We start from the raw sequence: 20665 nt of genomic DNA on the forward strand, positions 1-20665 counted from the left end.
CGTCCGAAGCTTGACCGCACGACACGTTCGAAGATGGGCAATCACCGCTTTTAGAAGGCAGTGAGGTCGGCGCCTGCGCGATATACCTGTTTAAATTTACCGAAATTACCCGTTGCACCATTTCTGATTACGCGATAGTGCGTCACAGAAGACAGGGAAAAAGCACGTCTTCTTAAAAGCGTCGATAGTATGCCATTACGTGAACCAACGAAGTAGTAAAGTAAGTCGGCATGAGAGTTTTACACACGCTACGAGCGCCCAATCCCCGGAGTGAACGCCCATCCCTTACGCTTTACCCAGCATCACTGAAACGAGCAGCAAACCTTAGGGTATCGGTGCAAGATGTAACGGGTCCTATAAAGCAGCCTGGAAATCCACCAGACGAGAATAACAACAACAGACCGAAACAAATCAGAGAAAAACCCTTCTTCGCCAACTAGACGCAGAATGTGTGTCGGGGGCTGATTTAGCAGTCTGGGCTGCGATGAGGTGTCTATTGGAAGCTGCAATATCGCGGGCGATTGGATAAATGACGGCAAATAACAATATTTTTGTTTTAACCGTTCATGGTTCATGGTACTGTGTTACTGTAACAGGTGTCACCATTCCTCTATCCCACTTCAAACAAAAGTGCAATTCAGAGGCAAAAATTGAATCATTTGTTTTTCACGGCTTTTCAATAAATAACGAGGCGGCCGTTATTCACAAGAGCTCCCGGTATCACAAAGAGTGTACACTTCGGATACGCAGTTTTTTTTTTCTTTTTTATTTATTTCATTTCACACGTATATGTATGGTATATTACATTTGTACACAAGCATATGCAGCTTTGTACTTGTATTTGTAGGGGGTACACTAATATTAGATCAAACACACAATTGTGTAATGACATACGTGCTTTATATGTATGCATGTGTATATTATACACACACACACATATATAATATATATATATGTGTGTGTGTATATATATATTATATATATTATATATATATATATTATATATATTATGTATATATATATATATATATATATATATATATATATTATTATGTATATATATATATAATATATATATATATATATATATATATATATACATTCATATATATACATATATATATATATACATATATATATATATAAACATACATATATATATATACATACATACATATATATATATATATATATATATATATATATATACATATATATCTACATACATATATATACACATATAATACATATATATATACATATATACATATATATATATCATAAATATATATATATATTTATATATATATATATATATATATATATATATATATATATATATTCTCATCAGATCAAGGGCAGGAATTCAGAAGCAGAAGACACAGTATCCATTTATTCCAAGCTTTCGTGATTCATAATCACATCATCAGGGATATCTACAACAATAAAATACAATATATCAATATAAAATTAAAAGAGCTATATACAAAACTTTGTATATAGCTCTTTTAATCTTATATTGATATATTGTATTTTATTGTTGTAGATATCCCTGATGATGTGATTATGAATCACGAAAGCTTGGAATAAATGGATACTGTGTCTTCTGCTTCTGAATTCCTGCCCTTGATCTGGATGAGAATGTGATGTGCGCTGAGTTCGCCCTTACCCCCTATATATTATATATATATATATATATTATAATATATATATATATATATATATATATATATATATATATATATATTATCTATATATATATATATATATATATATCTATATATATATAGATATATATATATATATATATATATAGATATATATATATATATATATATATATATATATATATATATATATATATATAGTGTTCATGTAAACAACATCGCATCATTGGTGCAGTGCATATTTCCCGTAATAAACCTTACAGAATTACGTGGAGAAGTGTTAATAAAAGCATTCCTGCAGAATGCATCACAACTAAGATGACAAAAAAAAAAAAAAAAAAACGAGAACATTTCGCTCTATGCTTGATACACTCGTTGTACGTGTAGCTTGCCAGTAAAATATGCACAACATGGAATTAAAAAAAGAAAATTGAAATTCTCGAGATTAACAACGTCAACTTCACTCGGAAAATTCCACCGAAGTCGACAGAGAAATAAGAGACTAGGATGAAACATACCATCTGTCAAAATAGTTGAATTTACTGCTATATTCAATATTCATCGATCTAATGGAAGGAGTTATTCACAACCGGCTTCCTTCTCTTTTAATACTCAGGATTGCAGAAAGGTGCCATGATAAGTGTTATTCTGGAAACCAACGTTGACAATATAACCGCTGACATATTGGCATTAATAATGTAACGTCACACAAAAGATGAAAGTTTTGTCAGCCTTGTACACTCAAAGCTTCTTTCGGCGTATATTGCTTTACATAAGATTCAATATGTGTATGTGTGTGTGTATGTCTGTACGCGTGTCTGATCATTACTCATTACTGACGATTTGACGATTATCATTATCGACAACATTAAATACAGTTTTTTAAGTGTAATGTTGTAACTGATGTTCGTTCATTACTCTAAGAAAGATATGATGGTAAAATTATAAATTTCGCATAACTGAAAACGCGAACTTTAAAGAATTTATGATTTGAGTAACAGGCAATATCGAAATTATAAAAAATATTTTTGGATAATATATGACATTTTGAAGAACTGGCATTTTTATTCGTTATTCGGAAAATTGGGTATTTTATAGTATTTTATATAACTGACATCAATATTTTATATAACGACATCATTATCTTATACAACCGACATCATTAGGATATATTTGAAACATTAAATCTTTTGGATAGCTAGTCGCATCAACCAATACTGATAATTTGCCTAACATCTTTTAGTTACATGGGAAAATAAAATTTTTCGATTAAAGGATAGCTTTTTTTTTTCTTTTGGCAAAATATGCAAGCATCGGACCATTTTGATTACCATGTTTTATACTACCTCAGCAAATATAAATATTGCCGATTAATCTTTATTTTTTTTATCCTGTTATCTTATGTATCTAGACTGTATGTTAATCTCTATTCTTTGTATATTCCATGTATATGGCATTGAGCTGGAAATAAAAATTATTATTATTATTATTATTATTATAATTTTTTTTTTTTTTTTTTTTTGGTCTATCACAGTCCTCCAATTCGACTGGGTGGATTTATAGTGTGGGGTTCCGGGTTGCATCCTGCCTCCTTAGGATTCCTTCACTTTTCTTACTATATATGCGCCGTTTCTAGGATCACACTCTTCTGCATGAGTTCTGAAGCTAATTCAGCCTCAATTATTATTATTATTATTATTATTATTATTATTATTATTATTATTATTTGTGCCTAAAATCAACACTTACATCCGAAACATATTTTCAAGACGGTCCACTTCAATTTTCCGTCTTTCCGTTCAAGCATAAAATCCTCTCTATGGCGGAACAACGGTTTTTAGATATTAGAAATCCTCGACGCCATCTTGCACTTATGAACGTTATAGAAATCCTATATTGGTCTGGCCGTTCCGCTGACTGAGAGATAATGGTGTACTAAAAAGGCTTGCATCGAACGGTCCCATTTCGGTTTATCACTTCTTTAGTTGTTTGCACTTGGTGAGCGGAAGTTCTTTCTAACTAATCTATTAATCTATTAATATTTATATCATAACAGAAATTTGTATCAAGTCTTTTACTTTCATTCATGTTTGGGTTATTCTTGTAACCGGTAAGTAAACTTGAAAGTCCTTTTCTGCCCACTGCGTTTTTCTTTTTATTTAATCAGAATTGTTCCATGCTATTACTCTTTTAATTTTCCTAAAAGATACTGGAGCAGAATAAAATATCTTTTTCCTTTTTTTATACGGAAGTACATTTTCGTCATATATTTCTTAGTCCGTATTGTGCGCGTTACACAATTTATAGTTCCAGGGAAAATGATTTTACCTTCAATAAATAAAAATAACGAAATCATTAATCGCATTTCTTTAGCATACGGTGCAAGTTAATTCTCTCTCTCTCTCTCTCTCTCTCTCTCTCTCTCTCTCTCTCTCTCTCTCTTTAAATTCGAGGTCGCATTTCTTTAGCATACGGTGCATTTATTTCTCTGTCTGTCTGTCTGTCAATCCGAGATCGCATTTCTTTAACATACGGTGCAAGTTTAATTCTCTCTCTCTCTCTCTTCTCTCTCTCTCTCTCAATCAGAGATCGCATTTCTTTAGCATACGGTGCAAGTTTAATTCTCTCTCTCTCTCTCTCTCTCTGTTGTTGTTGGAGTATTAAGCTAGCTTTATGCCAGCACGGGCTTTAGCTAATGAGCAGCCCGTAGGTCATTTGAATTATTTTTAGGTGAATTGGTGATTTTAGGATATGAGGCGATCTTTTTATTTATGATTTCTATGGAATATGCAGGTGGCTGTTATGAATTCAAAGGTGAAAGGAAACGTGAATAGGCGAGGTTACAAACCCCTTTGAACCCTAAGGTACCCATTAGTAGAAGATAAAGCTCTCTCTCTCTCTCTCTCTCTCTCTCAATCCGAGATCGCATTTCTTTAGCATACGGTGCATTTACTTCTCTCTCTCTCTCTTCTCTCAATCCAAGATCGCATTTATTTAACATACGGTGCATTTAATTCTCTCTCTCTCTCTCTCTCTCTCTCTCTCTCTCTCAATCCGAGGTCGCATTTCTTTAGCATGCTGTGCATTTAATTCTCTCTCTCTCTCTCTTCTCTCTCTCTCTCTTCTCTCTCTCTCTATCTCTCTCTCTCTCTCTCTCTCTTTCTCTCTCTGTCTGTCTGTCTCTCTCTCAATCCGAAATCGCATGCTTTTAACATCCGGTGCATTTAATTCTCTCTCTCTCTCTCTCTCTCTCTCTCTCTCTCTCAATCGAGACTACTGCTTTGATAGAGGATTCACATTGCGTGGGAAACCGTCAGTCATATCCAATTCGCCCATACAATAATTCTCATCATCAAGAGAACACTAACCTTTTCCTGTACGCAAGTTACCAATCCCAGTCGGAACATCTTTGTGGTTCATGACATTCTGGTTAAGTGTAATAAACATCTACAGTTATATAGTAAACTATATTGCTATGTAATATAGTTTACTATATAATTGTGGATTTTTATTACACAGTTTTTCACGAGATTTTGAATTTCTTAGCAATCTGGTTAAATTACGACTAGTCCTTTTTTATCTTTCGTTTTTGCGAGTGTCTTCTGAAATTAAGTATACTGTGTCCTGAAACTAATTAAATAAGTACTGTCATCAGAAACTAATTAAGTACTGTCTTCAGAAACTAATTAAGTAAGCACTGTTTCCTGAAACTAATTAATATACTGTCTTCAGACACCAATTAATCAAGTACTGTCTTCAGACACTAATTACGTACTACTGACTTCAGAAACTAACTAAGTACTGTCATCAGAAACTAACTAAGTAAGTGCTGTCATCAGAAACTAATTAAGTAAGTACTGTCATCAGAAACTAACAAAGTACTGTCTTCATAAACTAACTAAGTACTGTCATCAGAAACTAATTAAATAAGTACTGTCATCAGAAACTAATTAAGCACTGTCTCCTGAAACTAATTAATGTACTGTCTTCAGACACCAATTAATATACTGTCTTCAGACACCAATTAATTAAGTACTGTCTTCAGACACTAATTACGTAAGTACTGTCTTCAGAAACTAAGTAAGCAACGTCTCCTGAAACTAATTAAGTAAGTACTGTCATCAGAGACTAATTAAGTAAGTACTGTCATCAGAGACTAATTAAGTAAGTACTGTCATCAGAAACTAATTAAGTTAGTACTGTCATCAGAAACTAATTAAGTCAGTACTGCTTCTGAAACTATGTAAGTCAGTACTGTATTCAGGAACTAAGTAAGTACTATCTTCTGAAACTAATTTTGTCAGCACTTTCTTCTGAAACTAATTAAGTATCGTCTTCTAAAACTAGTTAAGTAAGCACTGTCTTCTGAAACTAGTTAAGTGCTGTCTTCAGGAACTAGTTAAGTGCTGTCTTCAGGAACTAGTTAAGTACTACCTTCAGGAACTAGTTAAGTACTGTCATATGAAACCAATTAAGTACTTCCTTCTGAAACTGATTAAGTTTTGTCATCTGAAACCAATCAAGTAAGTATTGACTTCTGATTCTAATTAAGTATCTTCTTTCGAGACCAATTAAGTGTTGTCTTCTGAAAGTAATTAACTATTGTCTTCTGAAACTAATAAAGTAAGTATTGCGTTCAGAAACCAATCGAGTAAGTACTGTCTTCTGAAAACAAATCGAGTATCGTTTTCTGAAGCCAATTAAGTATTGTCCTCTGTCTTCCGAGACTAATCAACTAATGAAATCATTTGTTTCGAGAAATAACGTACATATCTATCTGTCTCCTAACAAGTTTTGATCAATTAACTTATTCAGTCACTGATCAATTGTCATTTAATGAAATAATTGTTAAGTTTGTCCCTCCATTTAAATATTATAATAAATAATATTAGAATTTGGTAATGAGATAGATCTTCCGCTTTCTCTACCGTATAATAAAAGTAATTTCATTTAAATCACAACGGTAAAGATTAAAAATTAAACGAGACAAAACCCCGTTATACGGACGCAAAAAAATATCAATAAACGACCTTTGCAGTAAATTCCTACGTGGAGAAAAATAAATTTTGACAATTATGATCGTTCTTCCAATTGATGTGCATTTTAATCCACACACACACACACACACAGAAAGAGAGAGAGAGAGAGAGAGAGAGAGAGAGAGAGAGAGAGAGAGAGAGAAGCTCCTGTCTAACTTACTGAAACTATTAACTACGAATTTTTCAATGAATGTTAAGCTGGTAAAAAGAATAAAAGCTAACCTTGTACACGAGATATCCATTTGTTTTCGAGTTAACCAGTTGAAAGCTTCTTCCTCCCCACCGCTATCCCTCCTTCATCCCCACCACTATCCCTTCTTCATCCCCACCAATATCCCTCCTTCATCCCCACCACTAACCCTTCTTCATCCCCACCAATATCACTCCTTCATCCCCACCACTATCCCAAGCTACAGGGTTGGTTCCCTTAATGCCTCTTCTTCAACTATCTGTAACGAAAGCAACAGATTTGAAACTGCGGGTGATGATATTCACCTTCAACGTAACTACCTTGAATAATACTGTTCATCTAGTCTATGAAAACTTATCTTTATCATCAAGACAGAACCCATGTCAGTAATTGCAAGTTTATTACTCCGTTCTTTGAAAGTCACTCATGAGAAACCAGTTTCTAGTAAGAGTTAGACGGCTAAGCAGTTCCTTGACACCCATTTTCTATAACGATGACGATTCCGATCCTGCTCGAGGCAGACTGAAATTTTTTTTTTCAATTGCTCGTTGCGATGCCACAGGTATTTGGAAATGAACAAACAAAATGGTCACCTAATTCCAATTTGATTGACGCTCTGCCAAGTCATTATGTATTATGTATGACAATGATAACACAATAAAGTGAAGCGAGTAGCTGATTATAAAGTCTAATAAACAAAAGGTTAGAACAAATACGTGATTTTATGAGATAAATTTTTACTCGCATGAGGGAATGAAATCTCGTCTTTGCGTCAACTTTCCGCGAGGAAAATCCTTCGTTCCCTAGAAAGATATTGCAGAACGATCGGTTAATTTCCAATGAAATGCAAATAATTCAGTTCAGGAGTTTCATCTCGATGCTCGCATTTTACGGTTAATGGCAGGGTTTGTGGAATTCAAAGTTTTCAATAATTTATGAAATCGACTGCCATTATTTGTGTTGGCGAGGTTCGCCGTTGCCGGCGGCGGTCTTATTTTAGACTCATATTTTATCCCCCAACTTTTGGAACTCGGTGGAGGCCTATTTTTTCCCCAAACTATTCAATTTAGTGGACTGATGGAAAACCATTTTTTTTTGCAGTCTATTTTATTGGGAGAGTTTACAGGGGAATATATAAATATATTTTTTTCATAATCTAATTTATTGGTGGATTGATAATGGGCGGTTCCTTTTCCACAATCTATTTAATTTTGTCGGCGAAAGAATGACTATATATTATCTCTTTCATGACCTATTTAATTCGTGGGGGATAGTGAAGAGATGCTCGATCACTTCCAATTCAGTTTTTAACAGTAAGGTTTAAAAACACCCATTCTCAAATGATGACTTAAAAAGCTCTTAAATAAAGGCAGGTGAAATGCCACAGGAAGCACCGAGGCTGGTAGAGAATCCCATAACCACACAGCCAGGCTGTGAATGTTATGGATATTCGTTCCAAGAAGGAAGGAAGGAAATTAACGTTCTGTAAGTGCCTGTTGCTCATCTTCGATTTTGAAGGCGTGGTATAAGTGGTATTCCAAGTCACTTTTATTTTTACTAAAAGAAAAATGAAAAATCAATATCGCTCATCATGTAACGAAAATAAATATCGTCCGGAACTTCAGAATATTTAACCTTCAATCTACAATCGAGCTTACCTTTTCAATTTAATATTTCTCGATCTTTCCAGATGGAAAAACGAGCAAAATCGGGAATCACTCGTCGTCAAAGCCTAAGACGCGAGGCCATAAACATCATCTGGTATTTCGGGATCGGAATGAGGACCAATATTTAAAAAAAAATGTTTTCTAATTGGAGCGTTGCAGCGAGCCCATCGATTTGCGATAAAATCCAAAATTCACATGTTTTATTTACTGAGGTTGTTGCTGTTGTTGTTTTTGTTGTTGTTGATGTTGATGTTAGACCGAGCTGGCCTTTTGTGTCAGCGAAGGCTCTTAAAACTCTTGTGAACGGCTTGTAGCAAGAAAGTCATAATCGACATGAATCTTGTACTTGTTGCATGATCAAGTTATTAATAAGGCCTTGTGCCAGAACAGGCGCTCGATCTTTTGCGCGGCCATTAACTAAAAAGCATTTTAAAACATAAACCTAATGGCTGAATAAACAAATGAATAAATTGCGCCGGATTACTTCGGCAACCCATTTTGCAACCCAGCCGGTCGTTTTAGTTAACGAGCTTTGTTAAACACGAATTCTGGCCGACCTGAAACATTTTATGCCGGAGAGGGAGAAAAATATCCAACAAGCGCCTCCGGCAACTGAACGGTAACCATTTTTGCACAAAATCATTCGAACATTTCCAGTCTTTCATTTGAATATATCAGCCATTCAAATCGCGTGTCGGGTTCGATTCTCTGGCCGTATGCAGTGAGCGCGCGAAAGCGCTCAAATGTACACCCGTAAAGCGCGCTGGTCAATAACAGTCGTTTAAGCAAAGGGCTCCCATGGTTGGGTCCAATTTTACAGCTTCATTAGGGCATAAGGATTATGGAGTTATTCCTGTTTTGGAGGAGAGTATCATATCGGTGATTATGGATTGACTCCTTAGGTGGAAGCCAGTGGGTCTGTTACAGATGAATGTGGAGTTTATCTCGGCTGCCGCTGGGTCTTATATAGACTCGCCAGATCTTTAAGTCTCGTTCCTCGATTATGGAGTAATTCCTTTTGACTCCTTAGGTGGAAGCCAGTGGGTCTTATACAGATGAATGCGGAGTTTTGTCTTATAATAGACCCAGCAGATCTTCAAGTCTCGTTCCTCGATTATGGAGTTATTCCTTATTAGGCAATGGATCTCCTTTCAGTTATTACGCAAACATATTTACCGTTTGGAGAAAACCCATAATGGAAATATCATAGCTGTTATTCGTTATCATTTAAATTAAAAGAAATATCGATTTAAAAGAAATATCTTTGCTCAAATATAGCAAGCGTGAATCGCGCAATCAGGAATGACTTAGTTGATAAGGAAATCTTTACTTCTAATTATTGCTTTTTATAGTGAAAAAGCCCCATCTGATCGAGACAAAAAGTATATTTTAGTTAATCAGACCACTGAGCTGATTAACAGCTCTCCTAAGGATGGCCCGAGGGATTAGATTTTCATTGACGTGGCTAGGAACCAATTGGTTACTCAGCGATGGAACCTACAGCTTATTGTGGGATCCGACCCACATTACATAGAGAATTGAATTTCTAATCTCCAGAAATGAATTCCCCTGGTTCCTCACTGGGAGCAGCGGAAAGCGAACTCGGGCTACCAGACTGATAGGCGAGTACGCAACCCACCCATCCACTGAGGAACTATTCGATCGAGAGTTCTTCCTCTGTAGTGTTTGCGAAAAATATCGGAATTTATTCTAATTCTGAAAATTCTGACTGGTTATAAGCGTTCCAGTCACATGCTTCGTTTAGCTTACGCAACTTCGTATCACAATATAGCCAGACAAAATCTACAAGCATTCTTGATACTGTAATATACTGGTAACAGTTAATTTGGGAAAAAAATGTAATCAGTGCAACTTCATTCGGATATGTAATATATATATATATATATATATATATATATATATATATATATATATATATATATATATATATGTAAGCGAATACCACAGGAAAATGATAGGCAGAAATCCAAGCGGTTTCGTCTTTACTAAGACGTCTAAATAAAGAAGAGCGCGCTTGGATTTCTGCCTATCATTTTCCTGCGGTAATCGCTTATTTAATGAAGTCACGTGCATATACTGTGATTTTTAAAGCATCTTAAATATAATATATATATATATATATATATATATATATAGATATATCATATATATATATATATATATATAGATATATATTAAATATTATGAAATCGGTTATATTTAAACGGGCTAATTATAGCATACGATTCTCTTGTCATAATAAAAGATCTTAAAATACCCGTAATTCAAAGTGTGTGAATCATTTATGCGGTTAATTGTAAACATATGGACTTTAGTTCATAATTCTTAATATACCAGTAAAATATTAGCGACAAAAATTATGAAAACCAATAACGTCATTAAGGGTAGTATTTTTTTTTTTGGTAGATATTCATAAGTATATGATGAATAATAAAGAATAATTCCGAGCACACGCTTGGTTCTCAACAACAATTATCGTAATAGAGCAAGGAATGATCTCTACTTCTTTCTTTTCATAAATTTCAATATTTTTCTTGCCCATCAAAACCTTTGGGAACTTTCTTCCCCATTTTGATTAAAAAAAAAAAAAAAAAAAAAAAAAAACACGGGCCAAATCGAGTTTTCTGTACAACCGCTACAGCGTATGATCAAGGCCACCGAAAATAAATCTCGGTGGTCTCGGTATAATGCTGTATGAGTCGCACCATGAAACTCTCAGCCGGCCGTGGCGGCATGTCCTATAGGCGTTACCAGAGGCACACCATTATGGTTAATTTTGACCTTAAATGGAATAAAAACTACTGAGGCTAGAGGGCTGCAATTAGGCATGTTTAGATGACTGGAGGGTGGATGATCAACATACCAATTTGCAGCACTCTAGCCTCAGTAGTTTTTAAGATAAGAGGGCGGACGCAAAAAGTGCGGACAGAAAAAAAAAAAATGCGGACGGACAGACAAAGCCGGCACAACGGTTTTCTTTTACAGAAAGCTGAAATATCCTTTTCTATGACGATACGAAATACTAAAAGAGAGAGAGAGAGAGAGAGAGAGAGAGAGAGAGAGAGAGAGAGAGAGAGAGAGAGAGACGGAACCATCAGTCCATTTGCCCCTTCATCCTCCCGCGCCCGAGAGTGGAGGTCATTGACTGACCCCGCTGTGACCTGGCCGCTTGTGGTGCTATTGTTTGGGCAAAGTCTCTCTCCTTTACGAACTGCAGATGATATCGGAGGCTGCTAAAGGAGGCTGGTGGCTCTTGGGAACTGCGTTCATTTATTCCTTTTAAAAAGGACGATGAGCTTTGCTGATAGTCAAACAGGTTGATGAATTGTTACTTAACGATAAAAGGACATTCTCCCATTCCCTTCCAGTTCCTCAGTGGCGTGATCGATATGGTCTTGGCCTGCCACCTCGGTGGCCGCGAGTTCGATTCTCGGGCATTCCGTTGAGGTGTGAGAGACGTGCATTTCTGGTGATAGAAGTTCACTCTCGACGTGGTTCGGAAGTCACGTCAAGCCGTTGGTCCCGTTGCTGAAGAACCACTGGTTCCATGGAACGTAAAAACACCATACAAACAAAACAAACACATTCCTTTCCAAGCTGCGAAACTCTTGAGGAATTTCCTGCTTTCCTAATTTAACCTGAAGTTTTATAAGAGACAATTTTGTCATCACTTCAGAGTTCATTAGTGCAGATTTCTTGCTGGACAAAATTGAGAGAGAGAGAGAGAGAGAGAGAGAGAGAGAGAGAGAGAGAGAGAGAGAGAGAATGGACATTGTTGGGAACTTATAATGGCTCCACACCAAATCTGTTGAGTTTACCAATTTCTCTCATTCAAACTGTGTGGGTTATGGTGTTGTTCTCTAACAACTGAATCATTTTTTAATGTTTATAAATTGCACATAAAATAATCAACGGATTGAAACAAAATGTCCTTACATTTATGTACAATGTATACTTCAGAATGGAAAGAAACTTTTTTTTTTTTTTTTTTTTTTTTTTGTTCTCGGTGTAAATGACACTGTCAGGAAGTAAAGCCAGTGGGAAATATGCACCGCTGCCTTGGCACACTATCATGAATGCCATTTCTTTCACGGGGTTCAAGATGAAGGCCATTCAACGCTGCAATGAACAAAAGGTAATATTTCGAAATGAGGGCAAAATCAAAGCAACCAAAGCAACCTGTACCCACGAAGGGCAAAGTTAAAGTGACCTGTACCCATGAAGACATATATCGCTGAAGGCCACGCAAAGAGAAGAACGTCCCTGAAATAGCTACCCTGACTTATGGACATGAATAATGGCGCCGCGCAATTACGGGCGTTGAGTACCTATTATATTAAGGTCAAGCAACTTCTCTCTCTCTCTCTCTCTCTCTCTCTCAAAACCATACTCAGGCCCGCCAGACAACATGTAGTATGTGACGGATGTAAAAAAACTAACACAAACACGAATATCCGACGATACCGGGTCGCAGGGGTAAACAAACACGCGATAACCAGTATGAAATTAAATGACTAAATAACGAACCATTTCGTACTTTCACTTCACGCTGATTTCTAAATCTGGCATAAAAGTAGATGTGAAGGATACAGGGCGATTTGTGGTATTATTAACTTCACCTTCAAACACGGGGCATTGCACGGCATTGCAATTTCTTAAGCGGTACCAGATCTCTTAACGATAATTCTTCAACTTTCGAACCCGTTGCAAGGAAATGCAACCTGTTATACGGGCTGGCCAAGAGACGAAGAAACCAATGCTTTATCACACAACAATATAAACAACAGAAAATGCTGCCATCTGGCGATTCGTTCTGCCAAGTTTAGATTACCTGATAGGGTGGAAATCTCTCATTGGCAGACGAGGGTATCCCGAGTACTCTATCACACACCGAGAAGCCCTTAAAAAAATTTTCTCTCCATCCGACAGAAGGGAAGAAAGACTAACAAAAAAATAAAAAAAACTAGGCTCTCAACTTTCTTTCTGATGAGTACTTGCACGCCGCGGCTGGGTGGCAAGACCTTCGAATGACCCCGAAATTTCAAGCAAAAAGAATTATTTTTATTCTCGGCGACTAGTACGTCCACGCAGGGCTGGGCATTATCGTCGCTTATGGAGAGAAGACAATATGTCAAGACGTTCAATATAGAAACGCGAGACATACCGCAAAACAAGTTGAGAGGATTACGAGTATCATTCATAATACATTCCGCGAAGACTCGTGTGTCTAGACGCAGACCTTTAGGCATGGCGAGTTTGGCTCTTAAAAAAAAAAGAACACACGAATACGTGAATGTTCTCGGGTTTATCTGAGCATCCAGCAGTAAAGTGAAGAGGAACCTAAGGAATTCTCTCTCTCTCTCTCTCTCTCTCTCTCTCTCTCTCTCTCTCTCTGCCGTCTGATTAGTTATTCCCCTCACTCGTTCCTCGCTTGCGTCGGTGCCATGGCCTCTTATGGGCTGTTCCGAACTCCCAAGATGTTTTCTCTCTCAGAGGAGCCTTCCTTGATTATCTTCTCTTTGTTCCACGGACTTATGAATTCGACTGCGATTCGCCAAACTCCTCGGTCATTTTCGAAAAAGTCTCTGCCGCCATTTCAGCAAGATTTCGCTCCAGATATCGACTCGGTTCAATTTCGCCAGTGGCTTGAAATTTACTAGAAAAAAAAATTCACGTCGAGAGAATGGAAATGAAGTGGACGAAATAAAAAAAAAATCATCATACCAAAGGAAGTCTGTTGTGAGCTGGTAAAGCGATAGTGGATTTACATATCGAAATAAAACAGACTTTTTAGGTTTAGATGCATTTATATGACCGTTACGTCTGGTAGACTCCAAACAAAGATGGAACCAGACGTTTTGCTTTTGTTTCTTCATGATGGATCTGATAAAATTCAAATTTGGAAGTAAAAACAGCGCTCGCTGGCTATCCGGTATATCAAATTGAAAAGCATTTGTTACGCTGATAAAACAAGAGAAAGCTATGCGCTATGCAAGTATAAAACTAATTCACATATCTGCTTAATCTGTAAGAACGGACTAGAAAGGAGAACCTCCTCTCTATTCAACGCGTACCTCGCAATTATAACGGTCTCACACGCGGGTCTCTTCTTCTTCAAGGGAAAAAGAACTTTTACTTCGACCGGTGAACTTCTTTATCTTACTGAAACCTTTCTGCAACTTGCGATCGTCAGCAACCTTCAAAAAAGGATCTCGATTTCTTGATAATAAGATAAAATCCTAACTCATACTGCGGATAAAGAAATGCGCAGTACTTACAGTGCAAAAGTAATTGATAGAGAGCATCGTCGTCTTCCCCAGATCACGAACATGATTCAAAGTTTCAAATGCATAACACTCAACCAACAACAACAACAACAACGACACGAGTGACGGCAAAACCATCAGAAATCGAAAAGAACGAAACAGACATCCCTCAAACCAATATTTATTTTCCGTTAACTGACGGTACAACTTTATATCAATCGAGGATCTCGAATCGCAATTTATTTCTCCTCCCTTCTTCTTCTTCTCTATTAGCCGTACAGAGATGTTTATCAGCGAACGCATAAGGTCTTCGCTCCCTCCTTACAAATGTGAGACTCGCGCCCGTAACGGATCGGATCATTTATCACTTCCATCACCGCCGGCTCTCTCCGGGGTTAAATCTTTCGGAAACTTCACCAGCAAAAGGAACGGAGGAGGAGGACCCGGCTATTCTCTAAAACACCACCGCCGTCGACCATCCACCACGACGGGCTGAAGAAGAAAAACACGATAGTAATGACTCGACACTATGATAATGTTGATAGGGCCGCTGACCCTTTAGGTATCTGAATTATTCTGAACTGAAAACACACTCACTGGAAAAAACGATACAAGAAATAAGATAATTTGACGATGACGACGCGCATAACTCCCAGCGTTAATTAGGCAGACTCAAAGATCTCTTATTGGGCATCCTCGAAACTGGGAATGTTGTTCTTAAGCAGAATTTTCTTTGGGAACAATAGGGAAAAGAAGTATTCTGGTAGTTAGGCACCATACGAAGGAATTACTGGGGTATTCTCAAGTTAGAGGGATGCTTATCAGGAAAATAGGTCTAGTGTATGAAATGGGAAAACAAAACCAACTACAAAGCGCCTCAGTGGCGTGGTTGGTTTGGTGTTTGCTTCTCACCTCGGTGGTCGCGGGTTCGATTCTCGGCCATTCCACTGAGGAGTGAGAGATGTGTATTTCTGGTGATAGAAGTAGTTCACTCTCGACGTCCCCCCCCCCCCCCCTGCTTTCGGGAAGTCACGTAAAGCCGTTGGTCCCGTTGCTGAATAACCACTGGTTCCATGCAACGTAAAAACACCATACAAACAAACAAAACCAACTACAAATTCTGCAATGAACATCCAAATAGAGTTACTCGGCTGTGTTGCTCAAAGTCGATGTTCCCTTTTAATAGATGTTTGGATCTCCTCTCTTTATTTGTGAAAACAGTGAGCCTTATTACCGAAAGGCAGCCTTTAATAGTAATTTAAAAGGAGGCCTTGCTGTTTAAGAACCTGCTTTCATTTTTCATTTTAGGAGTAAAAAAACGTCCTTGCTGTATTCAAAGGCATCTGCTTAAATCTTTACACTGCCCGGTTAACGAAGGTAGCAGTATATCGAGCTATATTCTACTCTACCTTCTTACTGATGCTACTGAGGAAGTAATCCACAAGGCTATCAAGAAAATAACGTTTATTTCCATAAGTTATAATGTGAAAACAATTAGGAAAAACCTAGTGTCATTCAGTTGGGAATAAACTTACAAAAAAAAAAAAAAAAACTGTAATTGTGTACACGAATATTTTTGCGAAAAAGCGTTTGGCTTGAAAAGGAATTAGACAAATACTGTGTCATTCATTTCCTTTCCAATTTAACTAACAAATTTCAGCATGGATTACTTATCTCCCTCTCCAACATAATGTTTGTTAATCATATTTAACTGATGACAACCCATGAGCTGGTACATCCCTAACAACTAATATACAATTATTTACTAAATGCTTATCACGCATGCATAAATTATATGTGTGTATATATATATTTATATATATATATATATATATATATATATAATAAATATCTATATATATATATATATATATATATATATATATATATATATATATACAATTATTTATATATATATATATATATATATATATTATATATATATATATATATATATATAGGTATATATATATATATATATATATAATATATATATATATATATATATATTGTATGTGTGTGTGTGTGTGTGTGTATGTGTGTGTGTGAGTGTGTGTGTAGATAGGAAGATAGACAGACAGATACGTTTATGTGAGTGAGTGAGTATAACATAATTTGAGATTGGCAAGAGTTAGCCAATGTGTAGAGATACATATGAACTTTCTCCACAGAATTTCTTGGCGAATGTAAGCATTAACTTTCGGAACGCTGATTTCGTAATCTTTTTTTTTCAGCTTTCTCTCTCTCTCTCTCTCTCAATCTCTCTCTCTCTCTCTCTCTCTCTCTCGGCAAAATTTAAAGCACGGCAACTTGAGATTAATACACATGAAAGTCAAGTAAGTTTTTTGTGTTCCATTATCTTGGTCTAGACAGATAGCCCTGCTTACGTGGATAGTAATTAACAGCAATAGCAATTAATCAGGGTCCTCAACAGTTTCCAGTTATGTGCCTTGGGATACGGTGTTGGCCAGTTTCTCTCTCTCTCTCTCTCTCTCTCTCTCTCTCTCTCTCAGATATCAGGGGCGTGCGTAGGAGCCACTGTCTTAATCTGGTACATCAATATATAAATCAGTAAATGAACTGAGAGGAAGTCACCTTCATCAGTAAAATTTACGAGTTCCTTTCAAGGCAATATTACCAAAATTAAGAATACAAATTTGTAATTCAATGAGGATACAATCTGACTGGAAGCATTTAAAACAGAATACCAAAGTTTCATGTTGCTAATGTACTGCTCATGTACAGAACACAAGGACCCTTGTGGAGAATATAATATATATATATATATATATATATATATATATTTATATATATATATATATCATATATATATATAGTATAGATATATATATATATATATATAAATATATATATATATATATATATATATATATATATATAGTATATATATATACTATATATACATATATTATATATAATATATATATATATATATATATATATATATATATAAATAAATAAATAAATGATATATATAATATATATATATATATATCTATATATATATATAAATATATATATATAAGTCATATCACTTTTCCGTGATTCATATACATATATCGAGCTACAATGTCTTTAATATCTAATTCGCTCTACTTCGGAATTATCGATGATACACTTGCCTGGATCGGGACGCGAACCCAGGATCCTTTCAAATCCAGGGAACGTCAGTGAGCTTTTACCTACTCTCGCGGTAGTGTAGTAGTAAAAAGCTTCACTGACGTTTCCTGGATTTGAAAGGATCCTGGGTTCGCGTCCACCGTCCAGGCAAGTCTATTATCTAGAAAAAATTCCCCTTCGGTTAAGCATTATATGAAAATATATTAATTCCGAGGTAGAGCGAATTAGATATTAAAGGACATTGTAGCTCGATATATATATATATATATGTATATATATATAAAGATATATGCCGCGAAGGAAAAATAAACGAAGAAGGATCTGCCAGACCTTTCGACGTTAAACGTCCTTTACTGAGCAGTAAAGAACGTTTTAACGTAACGTCGAAAGGTCTCGTAGATCCTTCTTCGTTTATTTTTCCTTCGTGGCATATATCTTTATTTATGGATTTATCACGTTCCTAACTTTCGTGATTCAGTTATATATATATATATATATATATATATATATATATATATATATATATATATATATATATATATATATATATATATATCTTAGATATGCATATATATTATTTTAAATAGGTTGTCAAGGTCTGAAAATCGAGTTAGGTGAACGAGTTTTGGAATTTTCGGATGCAATCACACAAAGAAAACATGCAAAGGATTGCCGTCATCTCTTGTAAGTGTTACACCTCCTCACATTAATGTTTTATGTATGCATATATACATATATGTATATTATATACATGTATAATATACATACATACATACATACATACATCATCATCAGCCGTTGCTAGTCCACTGCAGAACAAAGGCCTCATATATGTTCTTCAACTCCCTTCTGTTTATGGTCTTTCTATGCTATTCTATACCTGCAAATATACGTATATATCACAAATGTACGTGATTCTTATATCAGCTGAAGCCACAGGAAAGCTTAAAAAATATGAAACAGTGTGCCAAACGCTTTCGCGTAATTAACTTCATCGGAGGACAAAGATGTGTTCATGACGAATAAGTACTTGGTACTCTTTCGTGACTTTTTTAAACGTTTCTGTGGCTTCAAGGAATATATATATATATATATATATATATATATATATATATATATATATATATATATATATATCTATATATATATATATATATATATATATATATATATAGATATATATCTATATATCTATATATATAGATATATATATATAGATATATATCATATATATATATATCTATAGATATCTATCATATATATATATATATATATATATATATATATGACATATAGATCTATATATATATATATATATATATATATCTATATATATCTATATATATATATCGATATATATAGATATATATATATATTATATATATATAGATATGGATATATCATATTATACTATACTATATATCTATATATATATACTATCTATACTACTATATATATATATATCTATATATCTATGTATCTATATATATACTATGTATATATCTTTATATATATTGTTACGAACCGCTGCCAAGTATCTGGTTACCATTCATAAATTATTACCTCACCAAAAGCCAGACACATGAACCCTCATAACACGTATTAAACGACTGAATACTCTAAAGGCAACAGTGATCCCTTAACACTTACCAGTATTGCAGAAAATCAGAATAAGTTCATCAAAACAGGTGTGAGGTAATCTTGTAAGTAATTAAATTAATCAAAGGGCATCACTCCATCAACAACTTTTAAAAGTCTAAGTTATTTCCCTGATTGCAGAAGTCTAAGTACTTCCCTGGTTCTAAGTCACTTCAAGTAAATTGAAGGAAAGCAAGTCGATTACCACTCTATGTTTCTACCTAACATAAATATAATCAAAAGCAAATATACTGGTATAAAAATAAAAAACACTTATAAAAATTTAAATACAAAAAATTTATTTTCAAATTCAAAATTTATAAGTGAAATTCACAATATCAGGGAAAATTACTGTTACTTGAAAACAAAGTAAAGTTTAATTAATTCTTGAATCAAATTAAGTAAAATTAAATCAAAATGAATTTATCACAAAATTCAAGAAAATTAATTCAATCAAAATTCAAAAGTGTTAGGCAATAAAAATTGAAAATTTGAAATTAATTCACAAGTGCTAAACAATAATAAAACTTGAAAAGATTTCTAAGTAAATGCGAATTAATTCACAAGTGTTAAATTTAATTAAATGTGCAATGATTAAGCAATGAAAATAACTAAGTCCATTAAATTGTGAATGCAAATGAAAATATAAAATAAGACACACTTCAATAAGAAAAGAAATAGTGCACAAATAATGGAACAAACACAAAAACACAAAAAATACGCATTGTGTAAAAGTGTAAATCTTTTCACTCAAAACACTGTAACCAACAGTTTTTTACCAAACTTCGTAAACATCTGTTATTAGTTACTAGTTAACCAAACCATCATAACCATTAAATATTAGTATTAGTTAACCACTGTTCCCATTAACTTTTAGTTATTAGTTAATCACTGTTCCTAACAATTATTAGTTATTAGTTATTACCTAACCGTTATTAGTTACAACTAATAAAAATATAACACACACTACCTTTTGGTATACCAATTTATTCTTTCTTTGCTTGCAGCAGGCTTGATTCACACATTTCACAAAAAC

Source organism: Macrobrachium nipponense, chromosome 31 (assembly GCF_015104395.2).
Source record: "Macrobrachium nipponense isolate FS-2020 chromosome 31, ASM1510439v2, whole genome shotgun sequence".
NCBI classification, from domain to species: Eukaryota; Metazoa; Arthropoda; class Malacostraca; order Decapoda; family Palaemonidae; genus Macrobrachium; species Macrobrachium nipponense.